The sequence below is a fragment of the Stegostoma tigrinum genome, chromosome 4 (genome assembly GCF_030684315.1).
Source record: "Stegostoma tigrinum isolate sSteTig4 chromosome 4, sSteTig4.hap1, whole genome shotgun sequence".
NCBI lineage: Eukaryota > Metazoa > Chordata > Chondrichthyes > Orectolobiformes > Stegostomatidae > Stegostoma > Stegostoma tigrinum.
In genome coordinates, this window is record NC_081357.1 from 74,608,291 (window position 1) to 74,624,178 (window position 15,888).

Genomic DNA, 15,888 nt, shown 5'->3' on the forward strand with positions numbered 1-15,888 from the left:
AACATTGACATCAGTCTAACAGGCCTGTAATTACCTGGCCTATCCTGACTGCCTTTCTTGAATCAAGGAACCATATTAGCTGTCCTTGAGTCATCTAGCACTTCACCTGTGGCCAGGGAAGTGTTAAACATCTCTGCCAATGCTCCAGCAACCTCCTCCCTTGCCTCCCAAGGCAGCCTGAGATACATCTCATCAGACCCTGGAGATTTATGCACCCACTAAAACATCTAATGCCTCATCCTATTAATCCTAATATGCTCCAGAACCTCATCACCCCAACGGAAATCTCCAGCTACAATGTCTTTCTACTTTGTGATTACAAGTAAGAAATATGCATATAAGACCTCACCCACGTACAGATTGTCCCTTTGGCCTCTAACAAGCCCCACTCTTTCCCTGGTAATCCGCTTGCTGTTAATGTAGTTATAAAATACATTGGGATTTTTCTTAATCTGATCTGCCAATGATATTTCATGACCCCTCTTTGCTCTTCTGATACTCCTGAAAGGCCTCCCTTGTTTTTAATGCTGTGTACCTAACATATGCTTCCTTATTTTTCTTTATCAAGTCTCCCTATCCTTGTCCTTTTCCAAAATGACTTTGAAACTTACAGTTATGTTCACTATCTCCCACTGAAACTTCAACCACTTGACCAGCTTCATTCCCTAGGATTAGGTCTAGCACTGTTCTATCTCTGTTAGGTTTATCAACATACTGGCACAATAAGGCAATCCAAGTTAATACTAGCAAAGTTGAAATTTACTGTTACTATAATCCTTTCACTTTTATACTTCTCTGTGATTTACTTGAATATCTGATCCTCTATTTTCCCCTGACTTTTGGGAGGCCTGTAGTATTATTCCAAAATAGCAAGATAATTTTTTTAAGTTTCTAAACTATCCAAATGGCCTCCTTTGAAGACCCTTCCAGGAGGTCCTTCCTTGTTTCTGCAGTGATGGTTTCCTTTATCAATAATGCAATTCCTTGAACTCTCTTACATTCCCCAACTATCACACCTGAAACTCCTATACCCTAGAATATTGATCTGCCAGTTTTGCTCTTCCTTCAAACATGTCTCAGTGTTTGCAACATATTATATCGCACATGCTGATCAATGAGCTCAGTTCATCCACCTTGCCAGTCAGGCTCCTTGCACTAAAATAGATACAAATTAGCTTCCAGCCCCTCCACGTGCCTTATCATGCTTATGTCTTGTCCATCTGCTGGATTGTCTGGTGTTCCTTCTTGATCTGATTGAAACTTACTTCTGAATTTACATTTATTCTATGGGCCAGCCCCCTACCAAATGAGTTTAAAACCTTCCCAACTACACTACAAGCAAACCTCCCAGCAAGGATATTCGATCCATCCTGGTTCAGGTGCAACCCATCCAGCTTGTATAGGTCTCACTTATCCCAGAAACAGTCCTTATGACCCAAAAATCTAAACCATCCCTCCTCCACCAGTCCTTTACCCACACGTTCATCTGACCTGTCTTCCTATTCCTATACTCGTAGCACATGGCTCTGGCAGTAATCTGAAGATTACAACTTTAGTTGTCTGCCTCTTTAATCCACTACCTAACTCTGTGAATTCATGCTGCAGGATCTCATTTCAGTTTCTACCTTGTCATTGATGCCCTCATATACCATAGAAAGTCACAGAGATCTAAAGCACAGAAACAGACCCTTTGGTCCAACTTCTCCATGCAGACCTGATATCCTAAATAAATCTAGTCCCATTTGCCAGCATTTGGCCCATATCCCTCTAAACCCTTCCTATTTATATGCCTATCCAGATGCCTTTTAAATGTTGTAATTTTATCAGCCTCCACCACATCCTCTGGCAGCTCATTCCATAAATGCACCACCCTCTGCTCCTGAGACATCCCTGACCCTGGCATTAGGAAGACAGCACAATATTTGAAAGTCTTGTTTATAGCCGCAGCATCACTTATCAGTTACAATCAAGTCCCCTCTCACTTTAAAGCCTTCCCAATTGTTTTTCTCCCCTGTAGTGCAGCTGAGCCAACCAACTTGTCAGTAGATCCTTAGAATTTCAGACTATATAACACGAGTTGAATTTTGTTAGCCCTGAAGTTAATTCTTGCCTTTAGCTGGTTTTCAAAATGTTACCAGAGCTTTTCTAGATCTTTCTAATCGATCACAGAAAGACCAGATGTATTAATGCTGTGACACCCATTCTTGCCAATGGTAAGCAATATTTTCTGAGCCATCTTTTAATATTGTATTGCTCCTACTTTAAAGTAACTTTGCAGTAGTTGCCTGGATCATTATAATTCAGTGATAGTATCAATGGCTGCCCAATCCATAATTAAATTTTTGCCTTCAAAAGTAGAGTATACTATTTGATTATTTATTTATTTTACTTGTTTTGTTTTTCTCTCCCTTTTAGTGTTTCCTTTTCTGCTTCCCTTTCACTTTAGGACTTCTTTTTTTGTGTAGACCTCTATGATTCCATGACAGAATGGTTCAAATGGTTATGGAGGAGTCTGAGACCTTTACACCCTCAGGTTACAAACATTGATAAAGTAATGATGTTATGAGCACATTTCTGTAAGGTAAACTGCTTGTTAATGGTGAGACATAACAGTGACCAACTCTTATAGACTAAATTAAGGGACATACTGCAACATAAGCAGATCATTAGACTTATCAGACCTCCTGCTGCCTTACAATAAAGCCTTCCTCCCTGAATATTGAATTAGAATTGAAGGAGTAGAATAAGTCAGAGGACGACTTGCCTCCTTCTGGTTGTCAAACCAGGTCACTTCGCCCACCCTGTCAATCAGAGGAGAACATCCACTCCACCTCCAGACTTGGGGATTGGACTGGCAGCAAGGCCTGTAATTTCTCTTCAGACACTGTAAATCTCCCACAGCATGGAAGTGGAAATATTCAGAACAAAAATAAATTAATGATTCAAATTTCACTGTTGTTATGCATGTTAATTAAAAAGCTACAAGAAACTGTGTTTAATCTGCTCTGCGAAATTGTGAAGTCTCTCCTTATTATTTTGATCAAATTTCCATGACTCTAGTTTTGAAGAAAAGCACAAAGGTACAGCATATTTATCAATACTATTGTAAAGTCAAAACATGAAATGAAAATGTCATCACTTAATAAAATTTTGGATTTCTGATGATAGGAAAAAAGGCAAATGTAAAAAATGGAAACAAAATATGTAAAAGCCCAAAAGTCACACCATCACTGTAAACAGAAAGGTACATCAACGTTCAGGAAAATCCATTAATCTGAAAAGGGTTTCAGGAAATCTTTTGGTACTGGTGCTTTTAGTCTTGATCTCTATAATTACATCCTATGCTTTTTATGTTATTGATTAATAATTGATTGACAGGTATGTGATTGTGAATTCTACCACAGTATGGCTTCTGCAGTATGGCACAGGAGAAATGCTCTCATGTAAATCAGTCCATTGATTGGTCCAATTCTAGCATGTTTACAGCTATGTATTGCAAAGACTTTTGGATGAAAGAGCACAAAGTCTGCAAAGAAGAAGGAGCATTAACCATCAAGACAAATTATACTATACAAAGGGAAATATCAGAGTGAAAGGAAGGACAAAATAAAAAAAACTTAAAATCAAAGGTAGTTGTGATGTGACATAGAAACTATAGAGATCCTTTCTTTCTGTATTTGTTCAAACCAACTTACATTTCTAGTCCTTTGAATGTCTCCATCAGTAGATTGAATGTGAGTTAATTTAAAACTATATATGGTACCATGAACCCTCTGGCAATAGGAGAACAATTTTATGCTAATTGTTTTGACAATTTCTTAAATTATAGGGAAAGTGGGAGACACAATCCTTATGGCAACAACATAAAAGTGACACACTGGGATTATCATTTAGATGTGATATATAAGTGACACTATAGAGCTGAAATTGGGAGAGCCATCCCATAAATTAGTCAAGCAATAACCTGACATTGTCATACTCAATGAATCATACCTTACAGAAAATATCCCAGATACACTATCCATCAGTGTGTCCTATCTATGGAAACAAAGCAACAGGAATGAAAAACCTACTTGACTTCATCTTTACCAATCTACATCCACCTGCCCCTTATGCATATTTGTGATAGGAGTGACCGTTACATGTATCTTGTGGAGACAAAGTCCCGTCTTTGCCTTATTCTGTATGATACTGCCATGTTTAACATGGAATAGACAGTGAGCAGATCTAGCAACTCATTTGTGGGCAATTGTGAGGTATTTTTGTTTATCAACAGAGGTAAGGCTATATTCAGTAACAATCTGAAACCACATAGCCCGGTACTTCACTCTACCATCACCATTAAGCTGGGGAGAGTACTCCTGAATCAGTGAAGAGAGCATGATAGCATGGCTGGTATGGTACAGACACATTTAAAAATGAGATTAAAAATGGTGAAGCTACCTAATAGAGGTGTACAAGGGCATAAAGAGTGAAGCCAGGGAATTACTTTTGTTTTTTTTTAGTAGAGATTCCTTAACCAGGAGCCATAGATTTAAATGGGAACATGTTAAGTGGGGAGGGGGAGATCACTATGATAAGAGCCCAAGTTGTAAACTTTGTTGAGGTTGTTTGCGCATTTCCTGATGGAAAGATGAGGGGGCTGGTCCGTGCCCCTCCGTTCTTGCTGAAAGCCCAGCCCTCCCACCACCGCTGTGGTTGAGGGCAAGCCTGCAACTCTTATGTCACCATCACTCATCTATGGTTTGATTTGATTTGAGTTGATTTATTGTCTCGTGTACCGAGATAAATTATTGTCTTGCATACTGACCAGACAAATCATACCTTACATAAGTACAACAGGTTAATAGAACAGAATGCAGAATACAGTGTTCCAGCTACAGCGAAGGTACCGAGAAAGATCAATTCTAATATACGAGAAATCCAATCAAAATTCTGATCACAGTGGGGAAGAAGCTAATATTAAATATGTTGTTCGTCTTGAGTAGTCCATCGCTGTCAACAGCAACCCGCCGCATCGAGCAATACACAGCCGCTGGTTTCAAATTGAGCAAGAACTTCCAGCATGGGTGATTTCTGACCCCAGTATTCTGAATCCTGGGATTTTGCCACTGCCACTTGCATTACCATGTCCATTGCCACTGTCTGGCAGACCTGCCTGGAATTAAGTGAACAGGAGCCACACCAGCTTCCCAGTCAGAGGCAAGATCCCTATCTGTCAATTAGATACTACCTCATAAGTCTATTATTAAAGTAAATTAAGTTCATAATATATTTATCATGACCTAGCAGAAGGAATTCTTTTTACCATTTGCTCTTCTGTACAAATCCAAGAGCCATTGCTGGCAGCATGAAATTCAAAGAATTGGTTTGTGTAGTAAAGAATTTGGGTGCTGCTTTTATTCACTACTCATCTTCATTCTCCTCAAACTATCCTTATCGTAAAGATTCTCACTCCAGCTCACCCTTTAGCACATCACCATCACCATAATCGCTCTTGAATGTGCAGACTCTCTGATCCTGAATAACTGCGGGGAACAGCGTTGATTGGCAGCCCTATTCTCTCTTCACCCAACATATGCACTTCTCACTTGAAAATATTTGAAGAATGTTGGGGGGCAGCACAGTGGATCAGTAGTTAGCATTGCTGACTCACAGCACCAGCGACCCTGGTTCGATCTCAAGGCTTGGGTCACTGTGTGCATCGAGTTTGAATGTTCTCCTTGTGCTTGTGTGGGTTTCCTCCAGGTGTTCTAGTTTCCTCCCACATTCCAAAGATGCACAAGTTAGGTGGAATGGCCATGTTAAATTGCCCCAGGGTGTATGGAGATGTGCACGCTAGGTGAATTAGCTATGGTACATGTGGGGTTTCAGGAATAGTGTAGGATTGTGTGTAATATAGGATGCTCTGCACAGAGTTAGTGCTGACTTGATGGGGCAAATGGCCTCTTTCTGCACTGTAGGGATTCTATGAATGCTCTAGTTTAGTTTCAATTCTTTAATAATTATTAATCAATTAAACCAGAGGGATATAAATGAAAAATGATTATGAATGAATTACAAGTGTCCTGAATAAGAATACTCTCACCCTGCTTGACCCCAAGATGAGCTTTAAACGTCATGTACTCTCAGTCCTGTTTTCAAATCCTATACAGGCATTTCCACCACTGTCTCAGCCAATCTGCTCATAGTTTGCATCAAATCCCACTCACCCACTTCATTCTTTCTGTTAAATTAAAAAACGAAAGAATTGGGGCGGCACAGTGGGTCAGTGGTTAGCACTGTAGCCTCACAGCACCAGGGACCCGCGTTCGATTCCAGCCTCGGGCGACTGTCTGTGCGGAGTTTGCACATTCTCCCCGTGTCTGCGTGCGTTTCCTCCGGGTGCTCCGGTTTCCTCCCACAATCCAAAGATGTGCAGGCTAGGTGGATCGGCCATGCTAAATTGCCCATAGTGCTCAGGGGTGTGTGGGTTATAGGGGAATGGGTCTGGGTGGGATGTTTCAAGGCGCGGTGTGGACTTGTTGGGCCGAAGGGCCTGTTTCCACACTGTAGGTAATCTAATCTAATTGTGGATGCTGTAAATTAGGAACAAAAACAAAGTTGCTAGAAAAGCTCAGTAGGTCTGGCAGCATCTGTGAAGGAAAAAACAGAGTTAATATTTCAGGTCTGGTTGTTAACTGTTGCTTCCTTCGCAGCTGCTGCAGGACCTGCTGAGCTTTTCCAGCAAAGTTGTTTTTGTTTATTCTTTCTGTTCCCTCTGGACTAAATTGTCTCCCAGTCCCTCAACACCTCCAACTTAAAATTCTCATAATTGGATTTGAAATTCTTTTGTGGGCTTTCTCCTTCCTATTGCGGTAATCTCTAGTGCTACAATCTTCCCATTGCAAAATGTTCTGTTCCTCTTACTCTGGTCATTTTATGTTAGTTCTCTCTTTTTTTGATCTCTTGGGCCCTTACTCTGTGATTCTCTCCCTAAACCTCCCTACTCTCATGTTTTCTTGTCATTTGAGATCTTTTTCACAAGCTTTTAAGAGCCTAGACCTCTTCTTTGGCACCCATTTTGTGTAATTATGACTCTTAAAATATTTTCAGACATTAATGATGCTTTACAAATGCAAATATTTGTTTTGAAATTCATGTGATTTTGACGTAGATTTTCTGAGATTAAAGTTTGCTCTGATCAAATGGAAGCAGCCAGCTTAATCACGTTGTGACTCAAGAACGTAAATTGAAATGATCTAGTTCTGCCCTCACATTTCCTACTCTGAAGCTAACTAAACAAAACTGTGAAATGAGTGCCTACAGTAAAGTTCATACAAATATAAAATCTCTCTGTTTGGTATTCGTGCATCTGAGACGTAGTGTGTTGTTGCTGCTGTGTATATAATTATGACCTGGGATTTGGGGAACAGTGGTTTAGCAGCCTGTCCTTTCAGTACATTCCATGTTCTGACATATTCCAGGTTGTAGGGATGGAAGTTTGCTTCCCTTTCTGGATGAAAGGTTTTCCCTTCTCAATCCAGTTACTACTGGGTATCAGATCATTGCACACATTGCCTTTAATTTCACACTGGTTGTTTCCAACTTTCTCATCTCATTGCTAACTACCGAGTGTATGGCAGTGTATGGCAGTGAAATTCTGTAACAGATATGTGATCCATATGTGGGGCGGCACGGTGGCTCAGTGGTTAGCACTGCAGCCTCACAGCACCAGGGATCCAGGTTTGATTCCAACCTCCGGCAACTGTCTGTGCAGAGTTTGCACATTCTCCCTGTGTCTGCGTGGGTTTCCTCCGGGTGCTCCGGTTTCCTCCCACAGTCCAAAGGTGTGCAGGCTAGGTGGATTGGCCATGCTAAATTGCCCATAGTGTTCAGGGGTGTGTGGGTTATAGGGGAAAGTGTCTGGGTGGGATGCTCCGAAGGGTGGTGTGGACTTGTTGGGCTGAACAGCCTGTTTCCACACTGTAGGGAATCTAATCTAATCACTTACCCAGATTGTCATTGAGGTGCTGAAGACTAAAATTATTTACAGTCTTTTTCAGTACAATGGGAACTTACGCCAATGTTTTTCTAATATGTGAATTATTTAAAGGATGGTTTAAAGATTTTTTCAAAATACCTTTCTTTGTGTATCAAACTAATATAAAAAATTAACAATTAAAGGAGAAAATGAAGCGTGGATTGTAACATTCGGCTTTCACAGCTTGCATTTTGACCAATGAAAGGACAAACTTCCAAATTTTGTATGCACGTGGAATTTAAACTTGTACAATCAATGGTGAGAGATAATGGGAACTGCAGATGCTGGAGAATTCCAAGATAATAAAATGTGAGGCTGGATGAACACAGCAGGCCAAGCAGCATCTCAGGAGCACAAAAGCTGACGTTTCGGGCCTAGACCCTTCATCAGAGAGGGGGATGGGGAGAGGGAACTGGAATAAATAGGGAGAGAGGGGGAGGCGGACCGAAGATGGAGAGTAAAGAAGATAGGTGGAGAGAGTGTAGGTGGGGAGGTAGGGAGGGGATAGGTCAGTCCAGGGAAGACGGACAGGTCAAGGAGGTGGGATGAGGTTAGTAGGTAGCTGGGGGTGTGGCTTGGGGTGGGAGGAAGGGATGGGTGAGAGGAAGAACAGGTTAGGGAGGCAGAGACAGGTTGGACTGGTTTTGGGATGCAGTGGGTGGGGGGGAAGAGCTGGGCTGGTTGTGTGGTGCAGTGGGGGGAGGGGACGAACTGGGCTGGTTTAGGGATGCAGTAGGGGAAGGGGAGATTTTGAAACTGGTGAAGTCCACATTGATACCATATGGCTGCAGGGTTCCCAGGCGGAATATGAGTTGCTGTTCCTGCAACCTTCGGGTGGCATCATTGTGGCAGTGCAGGAGGCCCATGATGGACATGTCATCTAGAGAATGGGAGGGGGAGTGGAAATGGTTTGCGACTGGGAGGTGCAGTTGTTTGTTGCGAACTGAGCGGAGGTGTTCTGCAAAGCGGTCCCCAAGCCTCCGCTTGGTTTCCCCAATGTAGAGGAAGCCGCACCGGGTACAGTGGATGCAGTATACCACATTGGCAGATGTGCAGGTGAACCTCTGCTTAATGTGGAATGTCATCTTGGGGCCTGGGATGGGGGTGAGGGAGGAGGTGTGGGGACAGGTGTAGCATTTCCTGCGGTTGCAGGGGAAGGTGCCGGGTGTGGTGGGGTTGAAGGATATTGCTCATTACAAACTTGACAAAGGCAGTTACTGCTATTTTAATTCCATGAGACTGCCATAGGTTATTTCATTACAGTAATGTTTAGAATGAATTGCCAGCTGTCATAGTCCTGTAAACCAAAAAGAAAATTGCTAAGTACCTCAATAAATGTCCTGAGAGTGCAAAAACAACATTATTAGGCATAAAGTAACCTTATTTATCATAATAAAACAGGGAAAGAAAATTCTCCCCTCCTTTTACCACAGGGCCTCACATCACCAAGCAACAGGGTCAAGGTGTTTATCACTTTAGATCACATTGAAATTCTAGCAAAAGTCTCTAAACTCTGACTAGAATACTGGGTGAGCTGAAATGACATTGCATGGCCTTTCTTCCCTACCCAATTCAGCTGTTTGTTTCTAAACATGCTGTGAAATTGCTGCTAAAGGTTACACGGAGCACTAAGGATCTCTGGTCTATTCTGCTTAATGTCATGTTCTGCATGCGTTTTTTGATTACCAAGGTGACAGTGTCCTTGCCAGGAAATGGACATTGACATCAAATGTCAGGAGTAGCATGACCAAATCTACCACCACCAATACATTTCCAGCCCCTGAAGTGCACACCTTACTGCATTGGAATGACATTATTGAATCCATGTATTGCAGCTGTCCTTATTTTAGTGAAACAGCAAGTGGCTCAAACAATCTATAACTTGGTCAGTAATGGTCAAACTGAGTTCTGCTCAGGCTACTTAGCTGCAGAGTGTCAATTGTATACTAATTGTACGGGCATTAACTAGTGATTCACCGCCCCCACCCATTCACAACTCGTTAGATCAAAGAATTTCACATTTTCACAACCCTTCGACTGAAGTAATATCTCCTTATCTCAGACCCAAGTCATTCACCTCTTATCCTGAGAGTGTGCCCCATGTTTCAGATTCCTGACCAAAGGAGTCGATAATGATCTGGTTGGGAGAGTGAATAGCTGTTAATTGAGACTGTTAGCCTGCCATTACACACTACCTATTGTTAGCCACTATGTGACAACAAGGCCTGATTGCGTGGGGTAGGATCCGAGGATGTGGGAGAGTTTGGGCCTTAAAATTAGTGAACTCAATATAGAGTCTGGAGGGTTGCAATGTCCCCAAGTGTAAAATGAGGTGTTGTTCTTCTCACTTGCATTGAGCTTCGCTGGAACACTGCAACAAGCCTGAGACAGAGATGTTGGCCAGGGAACAGGGTGGTGTGTTAAAGTGGCAGGCAACGGGTAGCTCAGGGTATTTTTTTGCAAGCAGAAAATAGATGTCTGCAAAGTGGTAAACCAGTCTACACTTCGTTTCCCCACTGTAGAGGAGACCACATTGTGAGCAGCGAATGCAGTAGACTAGATTCTGGGAAGGGCACGTAAAGTTTTGCTTCATCTAGAAGGTATGTTTTGGACCTTTGGATACTGGGGAGGAAGGTGGTAAATGGACAGGTGTTGCACCTTTGGCAGTTGCAGTGGAAGGTGCCTTGGAACCATGGGAGGAATGTTGGAAGTAAAGGAAGAGTGGACCAGGGTATGCTGGAGGGAATGGTTCCTGTGGAAAGTGTACCAAGGAAGGGAAAGGAATATGTGACTGGTGGTGGCATCTCACTGGAGGTGCTGGTCATGGTGTCTGATAATCTTCTGGATGTGGATGCTGGTGGGATGGTAGATGAGGATAAGTTCATCCATTTTATTTCCAATTTCCGCCCTGCCCTCACTTTTACCTGGTCTAGCCCTGACTCCTCCCCTTCCCTTCCTCAAAATTTCTGTTTCCATTTCTGGGGATAGACTGGCCACTAATATCCACTATGAGCCCACTGAACCCCACAGCTACTTGGACTATACATCCTCACACATGCTCCCTGGAAAGATTCCATCCCATTCTCTCCTATTCCATCCTATTCCTGTTGCGGGAGGGAAGAGAAGGGGTGAGGGCGGAAGTGCGGGAGATGGGTCAAACTGGTTGAGGGCCCTGTAAGCAGTGGTGCCAGGGAATCCTCCGTTAAGGAAGAATTTGAACATTTTGGAGGCTCCCTTGTTGAAGTTAGCTCATCTGAACGTGTGTGATGGAAACACAGGAACTGAGACAATGGGATGGAATCTTTCCAGGGAGCATGTGTGAGGATGTATAGTCCAAGTAGCTGTGGGATTCAGTGGGCTCATAGTGGATATTACTGGCCAGTCTATCCCCAGAAATGGAAACAGAAATTTTGAGGAAGGGAAGGGGAGGAGTCAGGGCTAGACCAGGTAAAAGTGAGGGCAGGGCGGAAATTGGAAGTAAAATGGACGAACTTTCCCATTCAGGATGAGAGAGGGAAGCAGTACCAATGAAATCATCAATATATTGGAGAGAGAATTGTGGGTGGGTGCTGAACTAGGACTGCAGAAAGGCATGTCCCACATACCCCAAGAAGAGACAGGCATAATTGGGGCCCATGCAGGTGCCTGTGGCCCCCCGTTTGACCTGAAAAAAGTGAAAGGAATTAAAAGAGAAAGTTTTTCAGAGTGAGGACGAGCTCAGCCAAGTGAAGAGGGTGATGATGCGAGTTTTAGGGCCTTTGCTCCAGGAAGAACCGGAGAGCCCGAAGACCCTCGTGGTGGATGGACGTGTAAAGGGATTGCACGTTCCTGATAAAAAGGAGGCAGCTGGGGCCTGCAAACTGGAATAAAGTGTCAGAGGAATCACTGATGTACTTGGGCAAGGGCTGGACCAGGAGAGAAAAGACTGAGTCAAGTTAGGAAGAGAGAGATAATGGGAACTGCAGATGCTGGAGAATCCAAGATAATAAAATGTGAGGCTGGATGAACACAGCAGGCCAAGCAGCATCTCAGGAGCACAAAAGCTGATGTTTCGGGCCTAGACCCTTCATCAGAGGAAGGGTCTAGGCCCGAAACGTCAGCTTTTGTGCTCCTGAGATGCTGCTTGGCCTGCTGTGTTCATCCAGCCTCACATTTTATTATCAAGTTAGGAAGAGTTGAGTTCTGTGGGGCAGGAGCAGGCTGAAACAATGGGTCTGCCCGGACAGTCCTGTTTGTGGATTTTCTGAAGGAGGTAGAAGAGAGCTGTGCAGGACTGAGAGAGCTATCAACTACGAGGCAGTTGCAGGTGAGGTTGCCAGATGAAATGAGATCAGTTACCATAGTAGATGCAATGGCCTCATTTGTCATGGTGGTGCCATGGTCCAGCGGAAGCTAGGAGCAGATATACGAGAGCTGGCGCTCGGTCTCTGAACATAGAGGTTACTACGCCAGACTACAGCAGCACCACCCTTATCGGCAGGCTTAATAACAAAGTTAGGGTTAGATCTATGTGCCCAGAGTGCAGGCAGTTCACAGGGAGATAGTCCAGGTGGAGGAACAGTGTTGGAATTGGGTGAAGGATCTGTGGGACGGGGAGAGGACTCTTGTCCAAAGAAATGGGCAAAGAAGTGAAGACAGTGGAAGAAGAGTTTGATGTCAGGTGGTGCCCGAAATTCGTTCAGATGGGGATGCAGAGGAGTAAACCTGAGGCCTTTGCTAAGTACAGAACGTTCAGCATTGGAGTGTAGAAGGTTAGGTGGGATGGTGAATACTTGAAAGAAGATGGGGTCTGGGAAGGGGATGGAGTCAGAGACAACACGAGGGGAGGAAGGTTCCACAGGGCCAGGGGTATCTTTGAGTTGTTGCACAAAGGTAAAGAAAAGTATCTGGCTAGTCTGGCGAATAAGCCAGAGAATGAAGTGGAACTGCAGAGTAGTGCAGCCCTGAGCCAGCATGTGTGATGCACTTGGAGAGAAAGAGGTTGAGTGTGTGCATGTGACATTGCATGGCACTGAGTGTGGATCTCATGATGCAGCGAGAGCAGCTATCTGTAGAGTGTTGAATATCACGGGGGTATCTGTGATTATGGGTGGATTCAAAGCATGAGGGATGAAATTTCAGTTGGAATCCACTTGAGATGAGTTTGAGCCGGAGACAGTCACTGAGGAATGTAGTGTGGCTGTGGGAATGAGTTTTAGCAAATACCTGGTCAAACTCCAGAAGAGACAATGAAATTAGTGTTGGTGGAATAGCAAAGATTCGAACAGAAATCCTGTTGAAGAGAGGAGCAGAACTTCTTCAAGATGGTCATGCGTAGAAGACATATGGCAGTGACTTAAATATTAAATAGAAACCAAAAGAACTGTGGGTTCTGTAAATCAGGGACAAAAACAGAAGTTGCTGGAAAAGCTCAACAGGTCTGGCAGCATCTGTGAGGAAAGATCCGAGTTAATGTTTTGGGCCCAATTACCCTTGGTCAGAACTGATGGTTGCTTAGAAAATGTTGGTTTATATGAAGAAGATAGGGTTGGCGGAGGGGTTAGGGAGTAAATGACAGCTGATGATAGGGCCTAAAGAGCAAGAAGAACAGTTGGATAGACAAAGGAATTGATAACGATCTGGCTGGGAGAATGATTTGCTATTAAGGGAGAATGTTAGTGGCTAATAATAGGTAGTGTATAATGGCAAAGATAACAAGGCCTGGTGTGTTGGGTAGGAGGCTAAGACATGAGAGAGTTCAGGTCCTAAAATTATTGTACTTGATATTGAGTCTGGAGGGCTGCAGGGTGACCAAGCCGAAAATGAGGATTTGTTCTTCCAGCTTGCATTAAGCTATGCTGGAACCCTGTAGCAAGCCTGAGACAGAGATGTTGGTCAAGGAGCAGGATGTTGAGCTGAAGTGGCAGACAACTGAGAGCTCAGGTTATTTTCTGATGGTAGAACGTAGGGGTTCTGCAAAGTGATCACCTGGTCTATGCTTCCTTTCCTCAATGTAGAGGAGACCACATTGTGAGCAGCAAATGCAGTAGACTAGATTGTGGGAAGTGCAGGTAAAGTGTTGTTTCACCTAGAAGGTATATTTGGGCCCTCGGATACTGGGGAGGAGGAGGTAAATGGGCAGGTGTTGCACATTTGGCGGTTGCAGGAGCAGGTGCTGTGAGGCTGTGGGGAGAATGTTGGGAGTACAGAAAGAGTGGACCAGGATGTCCTGGGTGGAATGGTCCCTGCAGGGGAGGGGAATATGTGTCTGGTGGTAGCATCTCACTGGAGGTGGCAGAAATGACGTCTGATGATATCTGGATGTGGATGCTGGTTGGATGGTAGGTAAGGATAAGGGGAAACCCTATTGCTGTTACGGGAGAGAAGAGATGGGGTGAAGTTGGAAGTGCGGGAGATAGGTCTGGCCCGGTTGAGGGCCTTGTCGACAACGATGCTGGTCCATTGAGGAAGAAGATGGACTTTGTACAAAGAACCTACCCATTACTATTATATCAAGCCATTATTGGAGACCCAGTGTGGGTGGGTATTGGAAGTCATGGGGGTCATATTGGCAACCAATACCTCTGAGTCATTTCTGAACTATTGATGGACCAATAGTGGGAAAGAGTGAGAATGTTGTTCGCCTCCCAAGAGAACAGGCACTTGAGCTCTTTTGGGAGTTTTTTAAGGTCTAGCCAGAATGGAATTGTATTTTCAAAACTTTTCTTGGTAAGCATAGACAACCTCCTGCATGCCAGTACACAGCCATTGTGTTCACCATGGAGCCCAAATATATTTCTTTGGAGATGTCTTTGAGAATAATTTGTAGGGCCTATAAGCACCAGCCTCGGTATAAGCCCTTGCCTTGATCTCCTAGCCTTCTGCCGAGTTACCTACTGATATGAGCATTGCAATGAAAAGTTACCAGCATGGATATCACCTGCTTTTGTTTCTGATACCACACAGAGAGCTGCCACTTTCTGGAGGCACTTGATGTCTCTCGTTGAGTGCTGAGCTTGTCTCCTGGCCAGTTAGACTATTTGAGTTTGAAGATTGTGTTGCAAGATCAGTGCAGCTTGGCTACAAGGTCAGAACCCCACATTCATCTGGATGTTGGGTTCTTGATCTCACATTGAAAATCCAGCCCCAGGGTTTCTGCGCTCCTCAGCAAGTTTCTTCTTTCTGCTGTTGGCCTATCTCCAACCTGGCTGCTAAACTGTTGCTGTGTAGATTATAAGTCTCGCCAAATAACTAAATCCCTGGGATGGATAGATTGATGCAGTACAGTCAGGTTGAATAATAGGGCAGCAGGTGAAGTGAATGAAGAACCCAGGTATGTTTGCTCTCAGGAAGCTTCTTCTGCCATTCCAGAAAAGATGAAAAAAAGTTACTAAAGAGCCAACCTTGTAGCAACTTACAGATGGTAGATCACTATCTATTATGAAAGTGGTGTTTATATGTAATCCTGCTTTCCAGTAATTGTGTGATTTATAATGGAACTTTAAGGTAGGGTAAATGATATGGAGACCACGGTCTAGGGATATGTCCTTTCTTCATCTTCTGTTTCTTCCTGCAAACCCAGTCCATGGATTTGGAAGGTGAAAGGACCAGATAGCTCAATGAGATGCAACCCTGCAGTGAAAATCATGTAAACCTGTAGAAGGATAATGTTAAATAGGTCAAAATACCCCAGTCATTCTATGACAAAGCCAACTGCATTATTAATCACATTGTTCCAGCACAATTCACCTGTGTTAGCAGAACACAAACCAAGATAACCCACAGCATGTAAAGTACAAAAATAACAGAAAATAATAACAATAAAAGCAAAAATCACTATATACTCAGTTGGTATGGAAGCATCAATAGAGAGAAACAGTTAACAT

General features: G+C 43.5%; 1 protein-coding gene across 2 annotated transcripts in view; it reads left to right on the plus strand.

Annotated features, from left to right (window-relative positions):
• rcan2 (regulator of calcineurin 2) overlaps window positions 1–15,888 on the plus strand; it is a 355,743-nt gene that overhangs the window by 115,658 nt on the left and 224,197 nt on the right. The window lies entirely within an intron of this gene.